Source organism: Balaenoptera physalus, assembly GCF_965194825.1.
Source record: "Balaenoptera physalus genome assembly, chromosome: 11".
NCBI classification, from domain to species: domain Eukaryota; kingdom Metazoa; phylum Chordata; class Mammalia; order Artiodactyla; family Balaenopteridae; genus Balaenoptera; species Balaenoptera physalus.
Genome location: NC_138896.1, coordinates 73,806,865 through 73,830,418, shown reverse-complemented (window position 1 = coordinate 73,830,418; position 23,554 = coordinate 73,806,865). Strand labels below are relative to the sequence as shown.

At 41.0% G+C, this 23,554-nt stretch overlaps 1 protein-coding gene across 8 annotated transcripts in view; it reads right to left on the bottom strand.

Annotated features, from left to right (window-relative positions):
• RAD54L2 (RAD54 like 2) overlaps window positions 1–23,554 on the bottom strand; it is a 92,372-nt gene that overhangs the window by 63,107 nt on the left and 5,711 nt on the right. For 2 of the 8 annotated variants that reach the window (XM_082414889.1, XM_082414893.1), the window contains one exon: window positions 329–559. The exons of 4 other annotated variants lie outside the window; for them this stretch is intronic. The gene's annotated coding sequence lies outside the window, so the exon portion shown is untranslated. Of the gene's footprint in view, window positions 1–328; window positions 560–19,165; window positions 19,309–23,554 lie in introns of all 8 variants that reach the window. 2 more of the 8 variants (XM_082414888.1, XM_082414890.1) reach the window with 2 other exon arrangements.

The following is a 23,554-nucleotide window of genomic DNA, read 5'->3' as shown; positions in this document are numbered from 1 at the left end:
TTCAATAATTTTTAAGAGTAAGTTTGAGAACTTGCTCTCCTAAGACAACAAAACTCCAAGATCTATGGTCTTTTCCCCCAAATTTTCAGGTATCACAAAGAAAGAAAAATTGGTGTTTTTTTTTTTTTTTAATGTAACGAGCAGAGGACCACATTACATGAACATCATAAAATACTCCATACCATATTCAAATAAAAAAACACAAAATCAATCTGATATATAAATGATACACACAGGTTATTTTATAAATGTAATTAACCATCAAGGGCAAATTTTCTCAATAACTGAAGTTAATACTACATTTGCAAAGTCAAATTTTCACTTTTACCACTGAATCTCTGCTATCCACATCCTCTTTAAAATAGCCAAGGGCTGAGGTTCCTTGTGTACACTGCCCGCCTCGTAAAGCTTCCCTGGCTTATGCCCTTCATCCAAGAGGTCTCTGAGAAGCACATCCCTGCAGAGCCAGTCCCAAGAGTTTTGAATAAGTAGGAGTAAAGCCCTAGGCCACTGCTGAGGGGAGCAAATGAAAGATTCATTTCATTCTCTATGGAGGCAGCTGAAAAAAAAGAAGAGGGAGGGGTGAGAAGAGGGAAGGAGAGGGAGGGAAGGGGGGAGGGAGAGAATAAACAATTGATCTGGGAAGATAGGAGCTAAAGCAGGGATGACAGCTTTGGCTATGAGAAGCCTGTGTGACATAGCCACTGCTCCCCAGAGAAATCTGAGCTCTGAAAAAATCTCTCTCTCTCTCTCTCACACACACACATACACCACATATGTTAAAACATAAGATCTGTGTAATATGAGGGTGGTTAAAAAAAAAAAAAAGTAAGATCCCTGGATCTCTAAATACAGGAGATGAGGCAAGAGTAAAAGCAATTCTGGCTAAATATGTTACCATTCAACTTGTGAGTCCTGTATCTCTTTCCACACAGCTCTAACTTCTTAAAACAGGGATTTCAGAGATAAGGGCCAACTTGGCAGGGGCATGGATGGCCCACTTTCCCTAGGCTTCCTGGAGCCTAAGCCAGCCCTGAGTCCAGATCAGCCTAAAAGCAGGTCAGGTTTATCTACTACATGGTGAGACTGAAGAGGCTTCGAGAGAGGCCAAATCATGCTTGGTGTCCCATCTGACTCCCCCACCACAACCATCTCCACTTCCCTCACCAGTCTCTTCCTCTAGCCCTCTGAGACCCCTCCCTCTCCTAAGAGTTCTATCATAAAGCCACGGAGTTCAGTCTGGGTGCTTCAAACCCAGACAACTACAAGCTGTGCACAGAGAGGATGGTTTACCCTTCACAGCCCTGCAAACATTCAGCATGAACTTTGGTAAAGACTTCTCTGTATCTAGTCAACCTACCCACGAGACACAATCCTAAAAAGCTCTATGCAAGTAGCATCTCATCAAATCAGAGCTTTTAAAAATAAGACTATAGCAGGGACCCTGACATGAATCCTTCTATACTATAACTAGCCACTAACTTTCTGAACTGATGCTGATCACTTTAGATTTTCAGTTATTATTTCTTTTAAAATAATTATACCTACATCACATAGAGGCTGTATACTGCGGTTTTTTACTAAATTGGTATCTACTATAAATAAAAGTTCTAATGGATGACTACTATTTTGCAATATATATTCACATAATTGTATTTCTATGGCTACTCAAGTTTCTCACTTTGGCTTTGCCAGTGACATGGGCACTCTGTGCACTTAAGCTCCTTAACGACATAGGTAAACTCTTCTGGCTCCACTTCTCACGGTTCTAAAATGAATGGTAATGCTAGTCAGCTGTAGACCCCTTATGGTGCCTATGGTACAATACAAAAATACATTTGGTCTTCGCCCCTGGTTCCTGGCACAGAGCTCCCAAAACCCTTGGAATTTTCTGAGTGATAGGAGTGTCTTTTGTTATTCATACCAAGCCCCTTTTGACAAGACCTGAATTTATGTTAATGAAGTAATTTAGGGTGGGGTCCCTAGAAAGCCTCAGGATGGGACTGGTCACCAGTAAGACCAAATGACTAGCAGGAACTTTCAGTCCTACCCACCAGCCTCCAAGATGGGGGCAGGGAACTGGAGATTAAATTCTATAAAAACTCCTGAACGCTGAGATTTAGAGGGCTTCTGGGTCAGTGAATACATCGAGATGCTGGGAGGGTGGAAACTGGAAAGGGCACTGAAGCTCCACAACAACCCCTCCAACCCCATACCTTGCCCTATGCACCTCTTCCATTTGGCTGTTCTTGAGTTGTATCCTTTAAAATAAACCAGTAAACATAAGTATATTCCTGGGTTCTATGAGTCATTCTTGCAAATTTTTGAACCTAAAGAGGGGCTCATAGGAACCCCTGATTTATAGTCAGTCAGTGAGAAGTATGGGTAGTCAAGGACTTGTGACTGGTATGTGAAGTAGGGGTAGTCTTGCGGGACTGAGTCCTTAACCTGTAGAGTCTGCACTAACTCTGGGTAGTTAGTGTCAGAATTAAATTGTTGAACACCCAGTTGGTACACAGAGAATCAGAGAATTGGTTATTGGTGCTGGAAAACATCCCAATGCCACAAGGATTTATAAGTGACAAATCACAGGAAAAATTTATATCTGCAAAGAATAGAAAATTTAAAGATCCATTATTTCTTGACTTCCCACATGCAAAAATAAATTGTGGCATTTACTTCAATGCAACAGGTAACCTGTACCTTTAAACTACTAAATGTCACATTTCTAGTTGACTTATATTAGTAATTACATGATACACAAATTTGTAAATGGGAATCCATAATGGGTTCACCTCCTCAAATCACAAAGGAAGAAAAGAACCACAGATAAACCAAATCTGTTTCCAACACCGTTTTCCACATTTTCAATGAATAATAAAAACTGATTATGAAATTTAGGAAAAAAACTAGCAGAACCAAGGAGGATCATTTAGTGACCTAAGCAATTTAAAATACGTATAGAAAAGAATAATTAAAAATTAATAAAATACGTATAGAGTCTAACCATCACCTGTCTATTAGATACCTCCCCCCTCCCTTGGCCAACACACCCCCTCCGACAACCAAACCTATTAGCAGCTACTAAAATGTGGAAGAATTGAATTACACTAATGAGTTCCATTCAAACACAATCCCTTGACTCTCAAGGTGGCATCACCCTTCTCTAGAATGCATGAGGAAGTCAGGATCAGAATGAGGATTGGAAGAATCCGGGGACTAACTGTGCACATCCTACCATATATGTAAAACAATTCTCTAAGGACTGTTTCAGATTAAAGGAGACTAAACGCAATGTGGGATCCTGGATTAGGTCCTGGACCTGGGGAAGAAAATAGCTATAAAAGCCAGTACTGAGGACAATAGTTGATGCAACTGAATATGGACTATGGATTAGATAATAGTATTGTATCAGTATTTTATTTCCTGATTTTGAGAACTGTTCTGCAGTTATGTAAGAAAATGTCTTTAGGAAATATACAATGAAGTATTTAGGGGTAAAAATAAAAAAATAACCTTCTAAAAGACAGTTAACAAGGACTAGAATAAAATCATCTGTTTCTGGTTCTCCAAAGATTTAAACACTTAATGAGTACAAAAATATCTTATTTCAAAGTACAGATTTGAAAGATTACCTAGCTAACTATTCTCCCTAGTTAATCAGTAACAAATAAGTAACAAAATTCCTTTCCTTTAAGACACAATAACTTAGGGTTAAAAAGGCTAATTAAGCCTCCCAGCATCCCCATGAACAGGCAGTATGTCCTCCTGCTAGGGAGTAGGCTTCCCTCCCTCTTCCCCTGAGCCCAGCAAGAACTGGAACCATCTCTGAGGCAAATCTCACCTGGGTTCCGTCTGGAAGGCTCTAGGTCTGATCAATGTCATAAACAAATAGCAAGCCACAGGCAGGTAGAAAGTGGACTCACTGGCTTGCCCTCCCTCTTCGTGTAGATGTGGCCCAGTTTAGAACAGTCTTCTAACGAAACTTATGTAAGCAATCTAGATTATGTGTTTCACTGTTACTTTACGGCCAAGGTTATTCAACCTGTGCCCAGTTCTTAGGCTCTTACACACACACACACACACACACACATACACACTCCCTCTCTCTCTCTCCAACATTGTAAAAATATGTAGTTTAAGATTCATACCGCTGAACCAATCAGAGTTAACTTAAAAGTTGCACTGTAAGTCTCTCTCTAGTCTATCACTGGACATAAACACTGAAGAAACCAGTGACATCTGAATATTATTAGCAAAGATAAGTGGGAAAGAAAGTGTGCACCTGACCTAAAGCCAATAAAGTAGAAAAAAGGCTTCTTCTTTCAAATTAATACTCCTATAATGTCTCTGGGGAAAAAGCATATGGAGTCTGGACAAAACTCAGACTACAGATTTTGCAAGTAAGAAGAGGATCGGCAGGAAAACCTCATTTCTGTAAGCAGAAAATAACAGATGCTAACCTTTGGGAAGAAGGGCCATCTGTCAAAGTCTGGAAGATGACCTGTGTGTGTGTGCATACCCAGTCGGGTACATCCCGTCACTCTTCAGATAAAGATGCTATTCCATAGAGACAAGGCCAAACTTCAATATACCAAATGAGAGGTGATATAATGAAGAGATCAAGATAATTCACACAGGGATATTATGGCCAGGAGATATTGTCATGATAGTGGGGATGAAGGGCAAAGGCTGAGATGAAATAAAAGCTTTAAGAAATATTTTAGAGAAAAAAGTGGCTGAAAGTTATTTGGAGATGGGCTTCCCTGGTGGCGCAGTGGTTAAGAATCTGCCTGCCAATGCAGGAGACACGGGTTCGAGCCCTGGTCTGGGAAGATCCCACACGCCATGGAGCAACTAGGCCCGTGTGCCACAACTATTAAACCTGCGCTGTAGAGCCCAAGAGCCACAACTACTGAGCCCGTGTGCCACAACTACTGAAGCCCACAGGCCCTAGAGCCCGTGCTCTGCAACAAGAGAAGCCACCACAATGAGAAGCCTGCGCACCACAATGAAGAGTAGCCCCCGCTCACCACAACTAGAGAAAGCCCATGCACAGCAACGAAGACCCAACGCAGCCAAAAATAAACATTAATTAATTAATTTTAAAAAAAGAAAGTTATTTGGAGAAAGAATGGTCAAAGGGAAAGGCAGAAGGGCTAGCAATTTATTCAGGCCAAGCTTAGGTACCTTCTGTGATAAAGACACTGTGCCAGGCACTGTGGGGGTGATATAAATATATGCCTCAAGAAAGAAAACTCAGATGTAGAGCAAGAAGCCATAAGACTCCAAAACAGAAACAACAAAAATGTCATTTCTGGACACCAAAGATGTCGGTAGCATTTGAATAAATACCAAATACCAAATCAAATCTAATCATAATTTAAAATTATATCCCTAATACAAAAATGAAAAATGACATTATTGTCCCACTAGGAAATTTATGATGCATTTTTCTCCCCTAATTACATAAACATATGCCTTAAACACATCTATACTCTCTTACATGGTCCCTTGGTGCCCAAGGATACTCATTCACCCTAGTACAGTTAACGGTATAGTCTGGGGCAGCGTGGTTTCTCTTTAACCAGGGTGAGGCTGTACCCTGGAATTAAACCCCAAACCTTTGCCTCATCAGCAGTCACTATGCCAACCTAAAACAGTTGGCAACCACCATCCAAGAACAATCTAGTTGACTGAGAGTGAAGAATAAAAGTGGAACACCTAGAGACAACTGCCAAATCTCAAGGACAGACATTCCAGGCCTGCATTTGGGAAAGAGGGCTAATACAGTTCCAATCTTCTGGTCATTCAGTCAACAAGTAGTCATTAAATATTCTTGTGACCTATTCTCAAGTGGACATTGCCCCAGCACTGCAGCCAAAATAAAAATGCCCCAAAAAGAGAAGGAGAGTGAGTAATAGAAAAATGACAGGACGAGGAGCTAATCCTCCCTCCTGCTCACCACAGCATACAAGAATAAGGAGTGCAACTCATTGTTACATAACAGTAAGGCTGAACAAAAGGCCCAGCTAAGTCAATGGTGGCATCTGCAGAGTGTTATAAACCCAGGGCTAGAGGATGCCACTCAGCCATGCTAATAGATAAACTACTGAACACCCCACAACACAGCTATTTCCAGACTCTCCTTATCATCTCTCCCATTAACTAAAAACAAAAATATTGCCTTCCATAACAAACAATTCTGACAGGTGGGCCTCTTCACATTCAAAAGTCCCTGTTTTAAGATAGTTCTGCTCTTAATGAAGTTCATACATTATTTTTGCACCAGTGTAGATAAGACATAGTAGGCAGGCCTCTACTTAGATTTTTGACTTGATATTAGTATTATACAAGCTGTATTTTACTCTTTATAATAAATAAAATATTGAAATTTTTAAAATAATTATAAATTTCGAACTTGGACAGGCTTCTAAAAAATGCCACTCACATAGAAGGATGGAAAGAACCCATGCAGTTTTTTTTTTTTTTAACATCTTTATTGGAGTATAATTTCTTTACAATGGTGTGCTAGTTTCTGCTTTATAACAAAGTGAATCAACTATACATATACATATATCCCCATATCTCCTCCCTCTTATGTCTCCCTCCCACCCTCCCTATCCCACCCCTCTAGGTAGACAAAACCCATGCAGTTTTACAAATGCTGTTAGCACTGCTGTTATCTTGATCAAGAACTATGAAATGCACTCCATTTCAAATTTCAGAATGAACACAAACCAAGATTAAGTGCACCACTTTATAGCTTCCCCACTGATTCCACTTTTGTAGCAAAAGCCTATAAAATTATCTGCAAAAGAAATTATCAACTGAGAGTGAATACTTGAATACTGGGTATACCAGAGTCATGAAGGCAGGACAGCACCAGAGTTAAGATTTCAGGTCAACAGCTCTAGAAACTATCTGGTGGAAACCAACAAGATAGCACCACAATGAACAAAGTACATCTAACAAGTTGGACAAGGATGTCCTGCTTGGCCCCTTGGCAATGGGGGAGACCCTGCAAATTCTCCCACTGCAAAAACACCTAGAAATATGGATAAAATTATATAAGTATCCATTCTAAATGCACAACTGCTTTCACAAAAAAAAGTAAGAGAAATCCCCAAGGAGCAATGATGAAAGGCAAACTGAAAACACAAACAAATACTGCTGACACTACAGCAGTCCTAGGTGAAGAGGAGGGTGCCAGCCTTGCAGGGGATGGGATGGGGGACAGGGGGATAAAGAGATAATACCCTGGGCTCAAAGAAGCAAAAAGAAGGGACTGCTACCTCTACATAAGGTCAGGACGTTGAAGAGTTATACTCTTATGAAAGAGTGGTCTAGAAAAAAATCTAACCACCAACACAGAAGACAACATAAAATCTTGTGTCAATCTAGGTCAGAGGGGAGAAAAAAGGTATCCAATGGGAGTCTGTAACCAGAAGTCTGCCCTCAAACCAATTTGAGGTTGAAATACATACTTACCTAGGTGGTTCAAGAAATTAACCAAAACTAACAAGGCCCCAAGCAAGTGATACATCCTAGTTGCCTAGAAGTAAATGTAAAACATCTCTTGCATATACCTCAACCTGGACCACCAAGATAAAGCCTTACTGAAGATGAGCTCACAATTCAAAAGTATAAACAGAGGAGGGACTAATCATACAAAAGCAAGAGCCAAGAAGGTCAGAGTCCTAAAAATCTACCTATACTGTGAAGGGAGAACATCCTTGCAGGAATGCAACAGAAGGACATCAGGCTATCCTCTGCTCAGTAGCCTGTGCTAAACAAGGGGACTATTCCTGGGAAAGGCCAGTCAGCTGCCCAGGAAACTGACGGTACTGTTGCCTCAAAGCCTCCTTTCTTTGGGACTTCCCTGGTGGTGCAGTGGTTAAGAATCCACCTGCCGGGACTTCCCTGGTGGCACAGTGGTTAAGAATCCGCCTGCCAATGCAGGGGACATGGGTTCGAGCCCTGGTCCAGGAAGATCTCACATGCCGCGGAGCAACTAAGCCTGTGCACCACAACTACTAAGCTTGCGCTCTAGAGCCCGCGAGCCACAACTACTAAGCCCACGTGCCACAGCTACTGAAGCCCGCATGCCTAGAGTCCATGCTCCGCAATGAGAAGCCACCGCAATGAGAAGCCTGCGCACTGCAATGAAGAGTAGCCCCCGCTCGCCGCAACTAGAGAAAGCCCAAGTGCAGCAATGAAGACCCACAGCAGCCAAAAAAAAAAAAAAAAGCCTCCTTTCCTTAAAAACAAGAGAAGGGGGGCCCATGGGCACTGGTGTTAAGCAACACTATCGACAAAAGGTCTGAATCTCAACAGAAAAGAATCTGAGACTGAGGCGGCTCAATCTTTATACATGTTCATGAAGCTCAATCCTGGCAACTTTTGTAGGCTTCCCAAAGCATCTGAGACTGGCAATCAGACTGTGCTGTACAGGAGTGAAAAGTCCTCTTTGTTCTCATCTCTAGACACTGCCTTCAGATGTCCCACACCCTCCATTATCATCAACAAAATGGGAAGAAATAAAGCTTCCCGCGGGACTTCCCTGGTGGTCCAGTGGTTAAGACTCCACACTCCCAATGCAGGGGGCCCGGGTTTCATCCCGGGTCAGGGAACTAGATCCCGCATGCCTCAACTAAAAAGATCCCACATGCCACAACTAAAGATCCCGCGTGCCAACAATGAAGATCCGGTGCAGCCAAATAAATAAATATTAAAAAAAAAAAAAGCTTCCCTCATTTAGATTTGTAAAAAGGAATCAAACACATGATCCTCACGTGTTTAATAGCATCCTATTATAAACATACAAATAACATATACTACATGCTCCCACAAAGCTGTGATTGTACCCTTTTAATTCTTTTTTCTCCCTATTATAACATGACATCTGGCCTAGTTTCTTCAACAGGCTATATCTGGTTTACCCAAGAAGCCATATATAGCTATGATTTACTGAATCCTAATAAAATTAATTAGCCTCTTTTTTAGAGGATTAAAGGAAAGGGCACACACCAAGAGCCCCACTTATACTTCTGATGTAGTCCCTCTATTTCTAAGTCCTCACTCTATATTTGGTTAGGCATCCTAGATAACAAATCTCACATCTTCAGTTACATATAAAGGAGGACCCCAAATCTACTGCATTCTGCTAATTGCGGCCCACACCACAGTGGGCATTTTCTTGTTTTCCTGTGTAACGCAGACAGACAAATTGCTTCACTGCTTTGGGGAAGATACTCCTGACCTGTGGATTTCCTGAGTTCTTACCAGGTCCTGGCAGCAGTTTCAACCACTTCAGAAGGCTTGTATCTAATGTATATAACGCATTAACACTGGGATAAAGACGCTATAGCCAGCGGACAAACTCTGAAAAGCCCATCAGTAGCTGAATCAATTATTTAATTTTGCTTTCCAAAAGTTGTCTCCCTCTGAGCTGCCTCTAAACAACAGGAAGTAACTGATTTTTAAGGAAGATTTGAAAATAACCATAGCATGTCTAGAGAATTACGTGAACAGAACTTCAGCAAAGAAAAAAGGATCATGATCTATAGAGGACAAGCTGATACTCTGCCACCTAGTAACTAATCTTCCCATATCTGGGCCTTTTCCAATGTCAGGGAAAGTCAATACTTTCATTATGTGCAGACTTAACAATCAGTTAAAACTCACTAAAGATACTACTGAATGCTTACACACAGAAAAGAGTTTAAAAGGAATAAACTCTTCTCAGTGAAGTGATGAAGCAAATGCCATGGTATTCTACATTCGAACTGCTGACTCTGGTGATTTTTGATAAACACAAAGGGGCAGGGGAGTGGTGATGTGTAAAAACCATGACTTAGAAATCAAGAAGTTCTTTTACTAAAATGCACATTCTCTGTACCCTGACATAAAGAGGCTCTGAGATCTTGAATCAGGCTGTTCTATAAAGCTTCAGAGAAAGAACAGAAGAGATGATGACTGAGAACCAATAGTTGGAAAGCACATACACCATATGAAACCAAATCCATTAGTTAAGGATTCAGTCTCCTAGCCAGGGTACTAGCCAATAAAGAATAGTGAACAGCAATAGAAGTCCAATTTAAAAAGGGAGAAAGAGGACTTCCCTGGTGGTCCAGTGGGTAAGACTCTGTGCTCCCAGTGCAGGGGGCCTAGGTTCGATCCCTGGTCAGGGGACTAGATCCTGCATGAGTGCTGCAATTAAGAGCCTGCATGCTGCAACTAAAAAGATCCCGCGTGCTGCAACTAAAAGATGCCACATGCTGCAACGAAGATCCCGCGTGCCACAACTAAGACCCGGCACAGCCTAAATAAGTTTTTTTTTTTTTTTTTAAGAAAGGGAGAAAAAAGATGGTTCCACAAAGATAGTTCTAATACATTCAAGTACCAAAATCAGAAAAACCTTTTTAATAACAGGTTACATCCCTCATGTCAGAAATTGACCGTTACCTACTCTATTAAAATTGACAAAACAGCTCACCAAGAAGAATGTTTGGTGGTCTCTAGAACGTCGCTTTCTAGAGAGTGATACCTCCAAAAATTCTGCTCAGCTCAACAAAAACGTATTAAACAACTACCATCTACTGGGGACACAAAGATAAAGAGCAAACACAGGTCAGGTCAGATCAAGCATTAAGAGGAATGAGGCCCAAAGCGAGTTTTGAAGAAAGAGTTGGACAGAGTTAGGTAATGGCAGGGTGGGTGGGGGGGTGGGGAGTGGGGTAGGGGATGGAGGTGACGAGATAATGGAGATGAATAGAGAAGAGGAGGGAAGAGTTCAAAGATAGGGAACTCTATGAACAATAATTGAGAGACAAGAAAGAGCAGAATGTGAAATTAAACAAATCCAAGAAGGTTGTGTTACTGGAGCATAAAGTAGGGAGTATGGGGGAAGAGTAGAAAATGAACCTGGAAAAGCAACAGGGCAAAGATCATGGAGCACCCTGAATATGTTAAGGAGACTGGATATTATCCTACAAGGAAGATCAAAATAACATGATGAGCTCTGTCTTTTATAAAGATCACTCTGCACCACAGAATGTTATAGAATAGAAAAGCATAGGTATATGCAGTTTCAAACTGAAATCCCAACTCATTTTTTCAGCGTGACCTTGGGCAAGTCAATCTCTCTGAGTCACAGATTCCTCATCTGTAAAGTGGAGGCACCCCTTACCTTCAAGGATTATTAAGAGAATGAGGTAGTGAATGAATATAATATAAATGTAAATTGTACTGTGAAATTACACAGTTCAGTATTTAGCACATTGTAAGTATTCAAAACATGGTCTGGAAGAAATATTTGCTGGAAGAAATGTGTAAGATGCAATAAGAGAAGACAGGAAATAACCAGTAAAAAAGCCAGAGGAAAGGCCAGATTTGAGAACTATTTAGGAGGTAAAATAAACAGGGCTAGTGGGGTACTATTCTTCAAGCCTCAGTGAAAAAGACACATAAGACTTCTCTTCCAGGTTTCCCTAACCAGGGCCTATGGTGCTGCTGTCACTTCCTCCTCAGACACCAACCCAGACTGGAGACCAGATGCTACAATATAGCCTAGCTTTTACTATCAGCACTGCTGAAGAGGCAACAAGTATATCATGGAGTGGGAACTCTTAGATGTCAAGAGAGACCCTAGTTAATGGTGCCATTTAACCAGAGCAAATTTACCTTTTCCTCATTTGGGGTAATGACACTTACACTTCAGGTGCTGCAAGTGTTCATGCAGCATATGAACCAGTAACATAATAAGGACTGAATAACTTAACACAACACAAACAAATCCTATGTAGATGTGAAGCTTATTTTACAGTGTCTCTCACGAAAACACTACAGCTTTATCACAGCTCCAGCCCACCTGGAAGCCCTGGTAGCTGAAATTGTACAATACACATCAGTGTGTTGGTTCTCATACAGGCAACCGATGTCCCATTTAGGGAGAGCCTATTTTTATTTCTAAAATGTGTGTAACGTCTTCCACCATAATATGTGCTATCTGGTTTCTAAACAAATAAAACTGGTTTCAGAGAGCTCATCTCTGGAAATAGCAGCTGGGATACTGTAGTTTTACCCAAAAGTTAAGTAAAAAATTGGCCCCAAGCCCAGAAAACAGGCATTCCTCCCAGACAAAACTGGATAAACCAAGTCTACAAACAATGAGTGGATAAAACAGTAGGGAAGTAAAGACATGGAGAGAGCCGGAATAACCCACACCAAAAGGCCAACCCATAGCTCAAGAAGGGAACCAAGGAAGGCTTTAGAATGTACCAGTTCTGAAGCAGTCAGGTGAGGCAAAACTTACCAAGTGTAAGACACCAAAGTTACTAAATGAAAAGTATCTGGAACATAGATATTCTCCCTGCTATGCCAAAGGTAAGATTTATGTAAGCAGTATGAACTAAATGCTCTATTCAGATTAAGATTCAAGACTCCTTATGAGAGGTTAGGCAGCTGGAGAGATACAACCTGGGGAAGGAAGAATATCAATGGAGACAAAATTCAAACACAGTAAATGTGAAAGAGTAAGAGTTTCCACTTCAACAGGCTAATTTATTGATGCTGCTATTGTTTCACACATTTGATTTCTTATAAGGAATGTATTGATTGTACATGTCACAAGGTATTACTTGCTACTTTCACTTATGAAATATTAACAGAAATGAATCTTCAAAGGAGAAAAACTTGCCAAAATGCCCTTGACATGGAATTGTTCTTTAAGATGCTGCCAGAGAACATGGTTTTGATTAAAAACAAAACAAACAACAAAAAAAACCCCACAAGCCTTCCTCTAAACATCTAAAATGTGTTTTTTTTTAAACGTTTAATCTGAAATATCGACTGCAGAGTCAGTAGATGAAGGGCAAGTCTAACAGGGGCCAGCTGACAGATGAGACCAGGTCACAAGTCTCTGATAGAGGAATCTGTACTGACAGCACTGATTGGGTCAATCAGTGAATTCTAATTTGTCCTAACCAGAGCTTGCAAGACAGACCTGGTGAGGTTCACAAAAAAATCTATTAATATATGAAACAGATGGCTCTGACAAAGAGGTTTCTGACCTATTAGAGGAAAAGCCTTTCTGAGAACATAAAATAGATACAGTAGAGCAAATTTCAGGGGAAGATTTTCAAGACCATTTTTACAATATAATGTTGTACAAAATGTGCAAAAAACTTATAAATATTTAGATCCCAATTTTAAAAATAGAATTACACATGTGCAAGTATTTATATATGCATAGGGGAAAAAAAAGACAAGAAGGAAATGCACCAAAAGGTTAACCATTTTTATCTGAGTGATAGTTTTACCAAAAAAGTTATTATTTTCTTCTTTATTCTTTTGTTTTACAGTAATAGATACGACTTTATAACTGTAAAATCAGTATCTTTATACATGTATTCTCTCTCTACAAAGTCAAACCATCAGTGAACAAATCCTGTTTGACCTCATCCCCATCCTGAGCAGCATCGTATTTTTCAGGCTGTGACTGCTTCTATCCATAGCCACATCCGGTGACCAACAGGGCAGCTCTCACACTGCCAACAAAAGTTCACTGGGTATCTACTACAAGGACCCCATCTTAGCCAGGGCTCACAAAAATATTTCCAAAAGGGTATAATATTCAGAAATTAAACCTCTTGTGTATTTTGCTGCTTGGACCAGTTCAGCAATTCTTCATTGGCCCTCAGTTCTTCCTCCCCATCCCCTCACCGCTGAATACTTACCAACTCATCACCACACCACCTAAACAATTTCTGTTCTGCCAATGGTCAAGAATTCTTTACATTTATAAGTTTCGTCAATCATATTAACTAACAACACTGACTACATCCACTGCCTTTGGGTACTCACGGAGTAAAATGGTGAGTATAAATTACCCCACTATTTAAATCATTATTTCTGGGGACTTCCCCAGTGGTCCAGTGGTTAAGACTCTGCGCTCCCAATGCAGGAGCCCAGGTTCGATCCCTGGTCAGGGAACTAGATCCCACATGCCGCAACTAAAGATCCCGCGTGCAGCTATGAAGATCCCGCGTGCAAATACAACCCGGCGCAGACAAATAAATAAATAAATAAATATTAAAATAAATAAATCAATCATTATTTCTTACTCTCTCTTTTTCTTCCTTCTGCAATTTAAGCAAGGTAAAATGTTAGCTATAATTCCGTTAAAAAATTAAAGCACCTTTGTATTGGGAGTGAAAAAAGGGAATCTTAGTGTTGTTAGGCTTATTGTCAATCTACTTAAGGACATAGGTAAGATTACATTAATTAAGTGCCTTAATAAATGCACCTTATTAAGTGCATTAAGCACTTAATAAAGCAACTAAGCCCATGGGTGACAACTACTGAGTCTGCGCTCTAGAGCCCGCGTGCCACAACTACTGAAGCCTGCGCGCCTAGAGTGCGTCCTCACAACAAGAGAAGCAACCGCAATGAGAAGCCTGGAGGAGGCAAACTTTGAGACAACTCCTGAAGCAAGGCAGAATTAGACAAGTGAGGAGGGGAGGAGAAGACATTCCACACAGGAATCATGACTTGGATCTGAGGCGCACTGAAAAGGCAGAAAGTGTCCAGATTTCTGGAAAGGGAGATAAAATGATTCATCAGTAAGTACTGATTGGGACTTCCCTGGTGGCACAGTGGTTAAGAATCCGCCTGCCAATGCAGGAGACACAGGTTCGAGCCCTGGTCTGTGAAGATCCCACATGCCATGGAGCAACTAAGCCCGTGTGCCACAACTACTAAGCCTGTGCTCTAGAGCCCACAAGCCACAACTACTGAGCCTGCATGCCACAACTACTGTTGCCCACGTGCCTAGAGCCTGTGCTCCGCAACAAGAGAAGCCACGCAATGAGAAGCCCACGTGCCACAAGTAGAGAAAGCCGCTCACGGCAACAAAAACCCAACACAGCCAAAAATAAATAAATAAATAAATAGATAAATAGATAAATAAATAAATAAATAAATAAATAAATGTATGTATGTATGTATTAAAAAATAAAATAAAATGAATAAGTACTGATTAAGCATCTAGTATTGACCAGTACTGGTAGGTACTGAAGATGCAGAGATAAGAGAACCCTGGTCACATAGTGATGATTGGAGCCCTCCAGGAATCATCCAGTCAACTGACACAGATACATAAACATATAAGATGAGCAATCTGGTAAGTATAACATATGACTAAAGTTCTTCTTCCATCAACTGATGACTAGATAAACAGAATGTAGCATATCCACAGAGTAGAATATTATCGAGCAATAAAAGGGAAGGAAGTACTAACGCATGCTACAGCATGGGCGAACTTTGAAAACATTATGCTAAGTGAAACAAACCAGTCACAGAAGGCCACATACTGTATGATCCCATTTATCTGAAATGCCCAGAATAGGCAAAACCATTGAAACAGAAAGTAGATTAGTGGTTACCAGTGGGTAGGGGGAAGGAAGAATAGGGAGTGGCTGCTTAATGAGTACAAGTTTCTTTTTGTAGAAAAATGTTCTGGGACTTCCCTGGAGGCACAATGGTTAAGAATCCGCCTGCCAATGCAGGGGCCACAGGTTCGAACCCTGGTCTGGGAAGATCCCACATGCCACGGAGCAACTAAGCCCATGGGCGACAACTACTGAGCCTGCGCTCTAGAGCCCGCGTGCCACAACTACTGAAGCCTGAGCGCCTAGAGCACGTGCTCACAACAAGAGAAGCCACCGTAATGAGAAGCCCGTGCAACACAACGAACAGTAGCCCCCGCTCACCGCAACTAGAGAAAGCCCGCGCGCAGCAATGAAGACCCAACGCAGCCAAAAATAAATAAATAAAATAATTAATCAAAACACACACACAAAAAAAGAAAAGAAATGTTCTGGAATTATATAGTGGTGATGGTTGCATAACCTTGTGAATATACTAAAAATCACTGAATTAAACACTTTAAAATGGTGGAAATTTATGGTATGTGAATTATATTTCAGAAGGAAGGGAGGGAGGGAGGAAGGAAAAGGTTCTACAGAACAGAGAAGGAAATAATTTTGCCTGGAAAGGCTGGTGAAGACTTCCCAGAGGAGGCAACAGATCTGAACGTCAAAGGACAATGTCTTCTTTACTTAAAAAGAGACTGATGGAAATAGAGACACAGATGTAGAGAACAAACGTATGGACACCAAGGGGGGAAAGTGGCGGGGGTGGGGTGGGGTGGTGGTGTGACGAATTGGGAGATTGGGATTGACATGTATACACTAATATGTATAAAGTGTATAACTAATAAGAACCTGCTCTATAAAATTCAAAAAAAAAAAAAAGAAGAGACTGATGAAGTCATTCAGAGAGAGGGAATGACATATGCAGAAGTACAGTTCCATAGGACTAGAGGCTGGGGGAGTAAATGGGGAAATTGTGAGAAGTAGACAGGCCAGATCTTGATCCAGCAGTGTCTGGAGGACTTTGTTTAGGAGTCTGAACTTTGTCCTATATAAAAATTGGCAAATATGTGGCACTTGGCACCACTCTCCTGTCTGCACCTCTGGCAGACATAACTATTATGCCATCGAGCCCTTCTCTGCTGAGCTCAAAAGTGGCCTCAGTATCTGTCTCCATGCAATCCTTCCCACAGTCCATGTGCCCCCAGTGGGACCCACTAAAGGATCTCAAGCAGGGAAGTGGCATCATCTGAATTCCCAATTTAAAAAGAACACTGGTGGGACTTCCCTGGTGGCGCAGTGGTTAAGATTCCACACTCCTAATGCAGGGGGCCCAGGTTTGGTCCCTGGTCAGGGAACTAGATCCTACATGCATGCCACAACTAAGGAGCCCACCTGCCTCAAATAAGACCTGGTGCAACCAAATAAATAAATAAATATTTTTTGAAAAAAAAAAGAACACTGGTAACTGTGTAGAGCACTATTTGAAAACTGGCTTTTAGGAACCCCAGTTACAGGAACAGCAGAAGGATTTTTTTTTTTTGGGTCGCAGAAGGATTTTTAACTGGAGAGAAATGGGTGACAGGCAACCCTTTCAGAAGGACTATAAAAATGAGAGAATGAAGGAGGGAAAATCAACCATCATAATCCAGGACTATACCTGGAGGCCCTGGGTTAAGAGGAAAGAAACCAGAAAGAATGGAGCAGGGGTAAGGCATTACCAAGGAAAACTCACAGGAAGGAAAGGGAAAAATTATATATGAATCTGAGGCTTGAAGTCTGGCATACCCTTCACCAAAATCAGAAAGAACAGTAGAGGGATAGCTGGTTTGGTGGGGAGAAATGAAAAAATCCATGCAAGATATTTGATAAGTGCTAGAAAATAAACATAAAAGAGCCAACTGGTAGTAAACATGCTTTGGACAGGAAAGCAGCACACCAGTGAAGAATAAAGGCTCTGGGACGAGATGGCCTGGGTCAGAGTCCCAGCACTGCCACTTTCTATCTAAGGAATACTAAAGAAGCTACTTAATTCCTCTAAACCTAGATTTCTTTATTTATAAAATGAGAAGAATAACAGTACATATGTAAGATTTTTTTTTAATTAAGTGAAAAAAATAAAGTAATTAGCATATTGCCTAGCACACGGTAAGTTAGCTTTCAATTAATGTTAGTGATTACCTTTAGCTACTCCATGATGACAGTATGTAGTATGACCAGCTATGCTTTGGAGAAGCTAAATTGTATTACCCAAAGAGTTGGAAAATCTTCCCAACTCTGAGACAGGACAGGAAAGCAGAGGATTCTTTGAATTTTGAGGTCAAGGAATTAGTACCTGAATTAGTACCATTTCACAAGCTCGGCCTTTTAGGTTTAAAAACATTTCCTTGGGCTTCCCTGGTGGCGCAGTGGTTAAAAATCCGCCTGCCAATGCAGGGGACATGGGTTCGAGCCCTGGTCCAGGAAGATCCCACATGCCGTGGAGCAACTAAGCCCTTGCGCCACAACTATTTAGCCTGCGCTCTAGAGCCTGCATGCCTCAACTACTGAAGCCCATGCACCTAGAGCCCGTGCTCCGCAACAAGAGAAGCCACCACAATGAGAAGCCCGCGCACCGCAACGAAGAGTAGCCCCCACTCACTGCAACTAGAGAAAGCCTGCGTGCAGCAACGAAGACCCAACGCAGCCAAAAATAAATAAATAAATTTATTAAAAAATAAATAAAATAAAAATAAAAACATTTCCTTAAGTGTTCTTAACTTGAAGCAAAGTCTACTTTAGTTCAGTCACTTATTCAATCAGTATTTATTGCAAACTCTTAGTACAAAGAATTGTGCTGGACACTGTAGGATGCAAAATTACACGCAGTGTAAATGTGGTACCTATACTCAAGAAGATTACACTAGGAGGGAAGAAAAACTTACACACACAAATAGCTGAAGCACCAGGCATACTGTGAAATGTCACTGACGCACTGCCAGTCATGAGAGTCAGAAGAGGGAGGACTCACTTCCAATGTGGATGAAGCTGTCACCTGAACTTAGTCTAGAAAGATGGTTGGAAATTCAATCGGCCAGAACACAGGTTCAGGAGAAACAATGTGAATAGGACAGCCAAAGAAAACAATGTGAATACAGACACAAAGCTGAAAAGTGCTAAATGTATGTTTCCAGAAAAGCCAGGAGTCAGGATTAACTGAAGAACTAGCCACGAGATAACTGGCCCTATGTTGAAGACAAATGAAAGGGAAAAGCCATAGGATGAAGCCTGGATATCCTGAGACAGGCCAGATGGGAAAAGCCAGAAACTTGTTTGGGGAGTAGAATGATGCATGTGGTCCCACATATGCTGAGCAGGACATTTCTGAAACCACCTTCTCACAGCTGATAGGCTTTTAAAGCTGCACAGGACTTCAGACTCTAATCCAGCCCTACCATCCTTCTGACTGAGGACACCAAGATCAAGAGAGGTGACTGAACTGCCCAAGCCATGGAGTTAGTGGCAAGACTGAGTGAAGCCCTGGTGGGCAGACTCAGTTCAGGGCACTTTATACTCATTCCCATGACCAGAAAGACATGTCTAAAAGCCAGGATGAAATGTGGGTTTGTTGCTTGGTAAAAAACCAGGGTTATAGAATTGAGTCACTTGGATAGCCTGAAGTGGTGGGAGTGAAAGAGCTAGATTTCTGAGGGCCAGACTACAGAGGGAATAGAAAAGGAAAAACAACAAACCTGGGTTACATCCACATCCAGGAGGAAAAAGGAAGGGGTTTTTAAACATCTGAGAGGCAGGCAGAGAATCAGGATAGTGCAGAATCTTAGAAGCCAAGGTCAGTGTCTCCTCTTCAGCTGACACATATGTGTTCCATAAATATCTGCTGAATGAATGGATAGATGAAGACAGAGTAAATGCAAAAAATGTTTGAGCCCTCACGTAGGTAAAGCACGGTGCTAAGCACTTCATGTGGGAATAAATGAGGTAACCTCACAACCACCCTATTAGGCGGCATTATCATCATTATCTCACTGCATTTCAAGATGAGAAAACAAGTTTAAAAATTGCCCAAGTTAAACAGCAGGTATCAGAGCCAGGATTAAATATCAAGTCCTCACTATTAAGGAAATGTTAATTTTTATCAGGGTAGAAAATGGCAAGGTAATGGTGTTTAAGAAATAAAATATTCTTATTAGTTAGAGACACACACTCAGTGACAAAGTCTGAGATTTAGCTTTAAAATATGCCAACAGGGCTTCCCTGGTGGCGCAGTGGTTGAGAATCTGCCTGCCAATGCAGGGGACACGGGTTCGAGCCCTGGGCTGGGAAGATCCCACATGCCGCGGAGCAACTAGGCCCGTGAGCCACAGCTGCTGAGCCTGCGCGTCTGGAGCCCGTGCTCCGCAACAAGAGAGGCCGCGACAGTGAAAGGCCCGCGCGCCGCAATGAAGAGTGGCCCCCACTTGCCACAACTAGAGAAAGCCCTCGCACAGAAACGAAGACCCAACACAGCTAAAAATAAATAAATTAATTAATTAATTAAAAAAAAATATGCCAACAACAGCAAAAAAAAGGTGGGAAGGACAAATGAAAGAAAAAGTTGGGGAAATATTGGTCATTATTGAAATTGAGTGATGGGTCCATGGGGTTCATTATACTATACTCCCTGCTGTTGTATATGTTTGAAATTTTCCATAATAAAAAGTCCACTCATATGCAGCTTCCCTCCCTGCAAAGATGGTAGGGAATGGGGAATTAGTCAAAACAAGGGAGAACAAACATCAAGAAAAAAATTTTTGTCTGGGCAACAAGGAATTCACTCAGAGATAGTATTCAGGAGAAAAACAGGACCAGAAGCCAAATCACAAAGGATTAAGAGATATAGATAAAGCAAGTAGTGAGGAAATGGCAGTAAAACTGCATTTTAGATAAAAGGGATAGGAAGGAGAGGGCTAGGATGGCATGAGAGGTCAAGTTACTATGGGTCTACCTTGTATGTAGGTAAAAACAAAAAGGGGAGGGAGGGAGGATAGGAAGATGCTAGAAAGAAGATAACTGAGTAATCAATTAATTGATCAATCAATCTATATATGAAACAAAAACATGAAAAGATGTTCATCACTTACATTTAAGGAAATGTAAATAAAAGTTATCTAAGCTTCAATTGTCAAAGATTAAATTTATTGACAACGTTCAGTGTTAGAGAAGAAATATAAATTGATACAATCTTTCAAAAGTTATGTGATAATATCTAGTAAAATTTTAAACATGCATAGCTTTTGACACAGAAATTACACTTGTAGGAATTTATCCTAAGAAGTATACAGAGTACAGAAGATACTAAGATATATTTACAAGGATGCTTGTAACTGCAGAGAAAAAGAAACAAATGGCTATCACCAGGGGACTAGGAAAATTGATAGAAATTAAATACGTAACTATTAAAAGATAGATATGTGTCTGAAACATGGGAAAATGCCCAAAATAAAGGCATTAAATGAAGACAGAAAGCAAATTATAGAAAAGTAGCTATACTGTTATTCCATTTCTGTAAAAAGGAATTACTTTATCTCACACACATACGGAAGCACAAATACATCCATGTCAGCATACACAGTGGAAAAAAGTGTGGATAAATATAAACCAAATTCATGATAGTGGTTAACACTGAGACGTGGGATTATGGGTTCCTTTCCTTACTTAAAAATGCCTCTGGGGAGGGGGAAGGGTAAACTGAAAAAAATTTTAAAAAAACAAAAAATAAAAAAATAAAATAAAATAAAAATGCCTGAATTTTACTGTGCATATATATTACTTGCATAATCAGGAAAAAAGTCAAGGAACTTCCAAAAGCAAGAGTGATGAAAGTGTCATAATAGAAAGGAAAGGGGAAAAAATTAGTGAGCACAAGCCCTAAAGTGAAGTCACAGGTCAAGAATGAGGCAGACAGAGAGCAGGTCTAGGGCCTGAGGGAAAAACGAACCTTGCGAAACGTGCAACCAGCTGCTGTGGGAACTGGGACCCTGAGAATGCAGCACAAGAGCACCCGGAGGGGCAGAGACAGCTCAACTGAAGTGAGGCAGTGGGAACTGCTGACAACCAAAGCAGCCCATTTTCCTGACTCCCCAGAAACACTGGGCAGCCTAGGGGCAGCAAAAGAAGCCAGGGGAGAGAATTCAGGGTTGGCAGCTGGCAGAGTGCAAAGGTTCAAGCAGGTTCTCAGACTTGGGGAGGGCAGCACTGTAACTGTGGACCAAGGCAAACCAGCATCCAAACTAAGGTGGGAGGTGGGTGAAATAGTGGAGAAGAGAAAGGTAGAGAGATAGGGTGGGGGAGACAGTGAGAGTGGATGGCACAATGAGAACAGAGAGCCTAAGCTCAATCCAGAATCACACTTGAAGGATTCTTTCCCAAACTTCGATTTTTCTTCCAATTTCTAAACATCGTCACATTAGGAGGAAGATCCCAATTTGTGTCACTGGGCTTCAAGGGCAAACACTCTCCACCTGGTTCTGGGTGTTTCTCATAACCCATAAGGGATCTGTGAGGAAGGTGGAGGCTCCATCTAGGTTCCCCCCACACCCAGCTCTTGCAGTTACTAGGCTGCTGTTAATAGAGCAGAAGCTCTACGCCCTGTGTGGCACTACCTTCTTTGTGTGTATCCTCTACTGGCCAGAAGCCTGGAAAAAGGAGTGACTGTCACCCCAAACTGAAGCCCTAACAATATCTCATGAGGACGTTAAAAAAGGCCCTAAACTTAGAAAACCTGGCATCAAGTCCCACCTTTTTTTCTTATTGGCTTTGTGAACTTGAAAGCAAGCCACTTCACCTCTTTGTGTTTGCTTCTTCATCTATAAAATGGGGATAACTGCCTCACAGTGTTGTTGGGAGGATGCAGTAAAGTAAAATGTACCTCAAAGTGTTTTATAAAACTATAATATCATACATATGCAAGGTATACGTATACTTATCATAGCAAAGCAAACATTTTTCAATTCTACCTATATATCACTTTCATCAATGGTGCTATAAAACCATAAATGGGTGCTAGCACCTTCAATGTGCCTATGCTGGCTGAAATTGGCCATGTTTTTATTGCTTTTAACCTATATAACAATTTTCTTCACAAGATTTCAACACTGCTCACAAATTTCTTCAATTTAACAGTTGCTTGCCACATTTAAAGTGACTTATGCTTTGTCTCAGTTTTCCTTTTTATCTCATGTCAATTTTTACCTTTAACTACAGTTACTTTTCATGCTTTCCTTTTCTTCAGTCTGTTATGTTTGTCACCTACATGAAAGAACAACCGCATTAGGTAGGCTTCAGTAGAGTTCCTTACACCTGGCCAGTGGGATTCCTATGTGGTCTGATCAACCATGAAAATTAATTCAAAGTAATTTAGGTAGTATATTCTCAAGTTATTTTACCACTAAGAAGAACCAAGAGGGTGACTAAATGAACTGGCACAATTCCATTACTTCTAGGTTAATAACTCAGAACACAGAGCTTCCTAACAAAGAACTAATATATCAATTTCAGTGTTAGTACACTATTAGGCTGAACAAAGAACTAATACAGATAATTTCATAATCACTGAGTTCAAATTCCTAAATAAAGTTTGGGCAAATGATCTTATATTCTGAATATGGCCACATTGAGCTCAGCTGGATCTTCAAAAAGTCCATCAGCTGACAAAAGTCACAACATCCTAGTGTTAAATCCATTACCCACTCCCAGGCTGGAAGTAGCTGTCTAGAGACCTTGTGGCCCAAACTGACTAGTCACTGTTCTTCACACATGAGGACAAATTGCTCAGAGCAGTAAATGGCCAATGGAAGATCTAGATAATACCCATAAAGAACTGTCACATTCTCTTCCAAGGGAAACTTCTGCCAAGACCCAAAGAGAGCAAGTAATAGCTCCCCAGCATCATAACCATAAACATATGGAATAAGCAACACATTTTCACAGCAAAATCATGTATTGCTTTTAGCAACCTGGAAATACAAAGGCAGAAGCACTGCTTCAGCCAGGATCTGAGGCACCCATGAAATCAGAACCCTCATCACATCACCAGCTCCACAAGGAATGATTTCATGATATTTTACATGCAGAGGTCATTC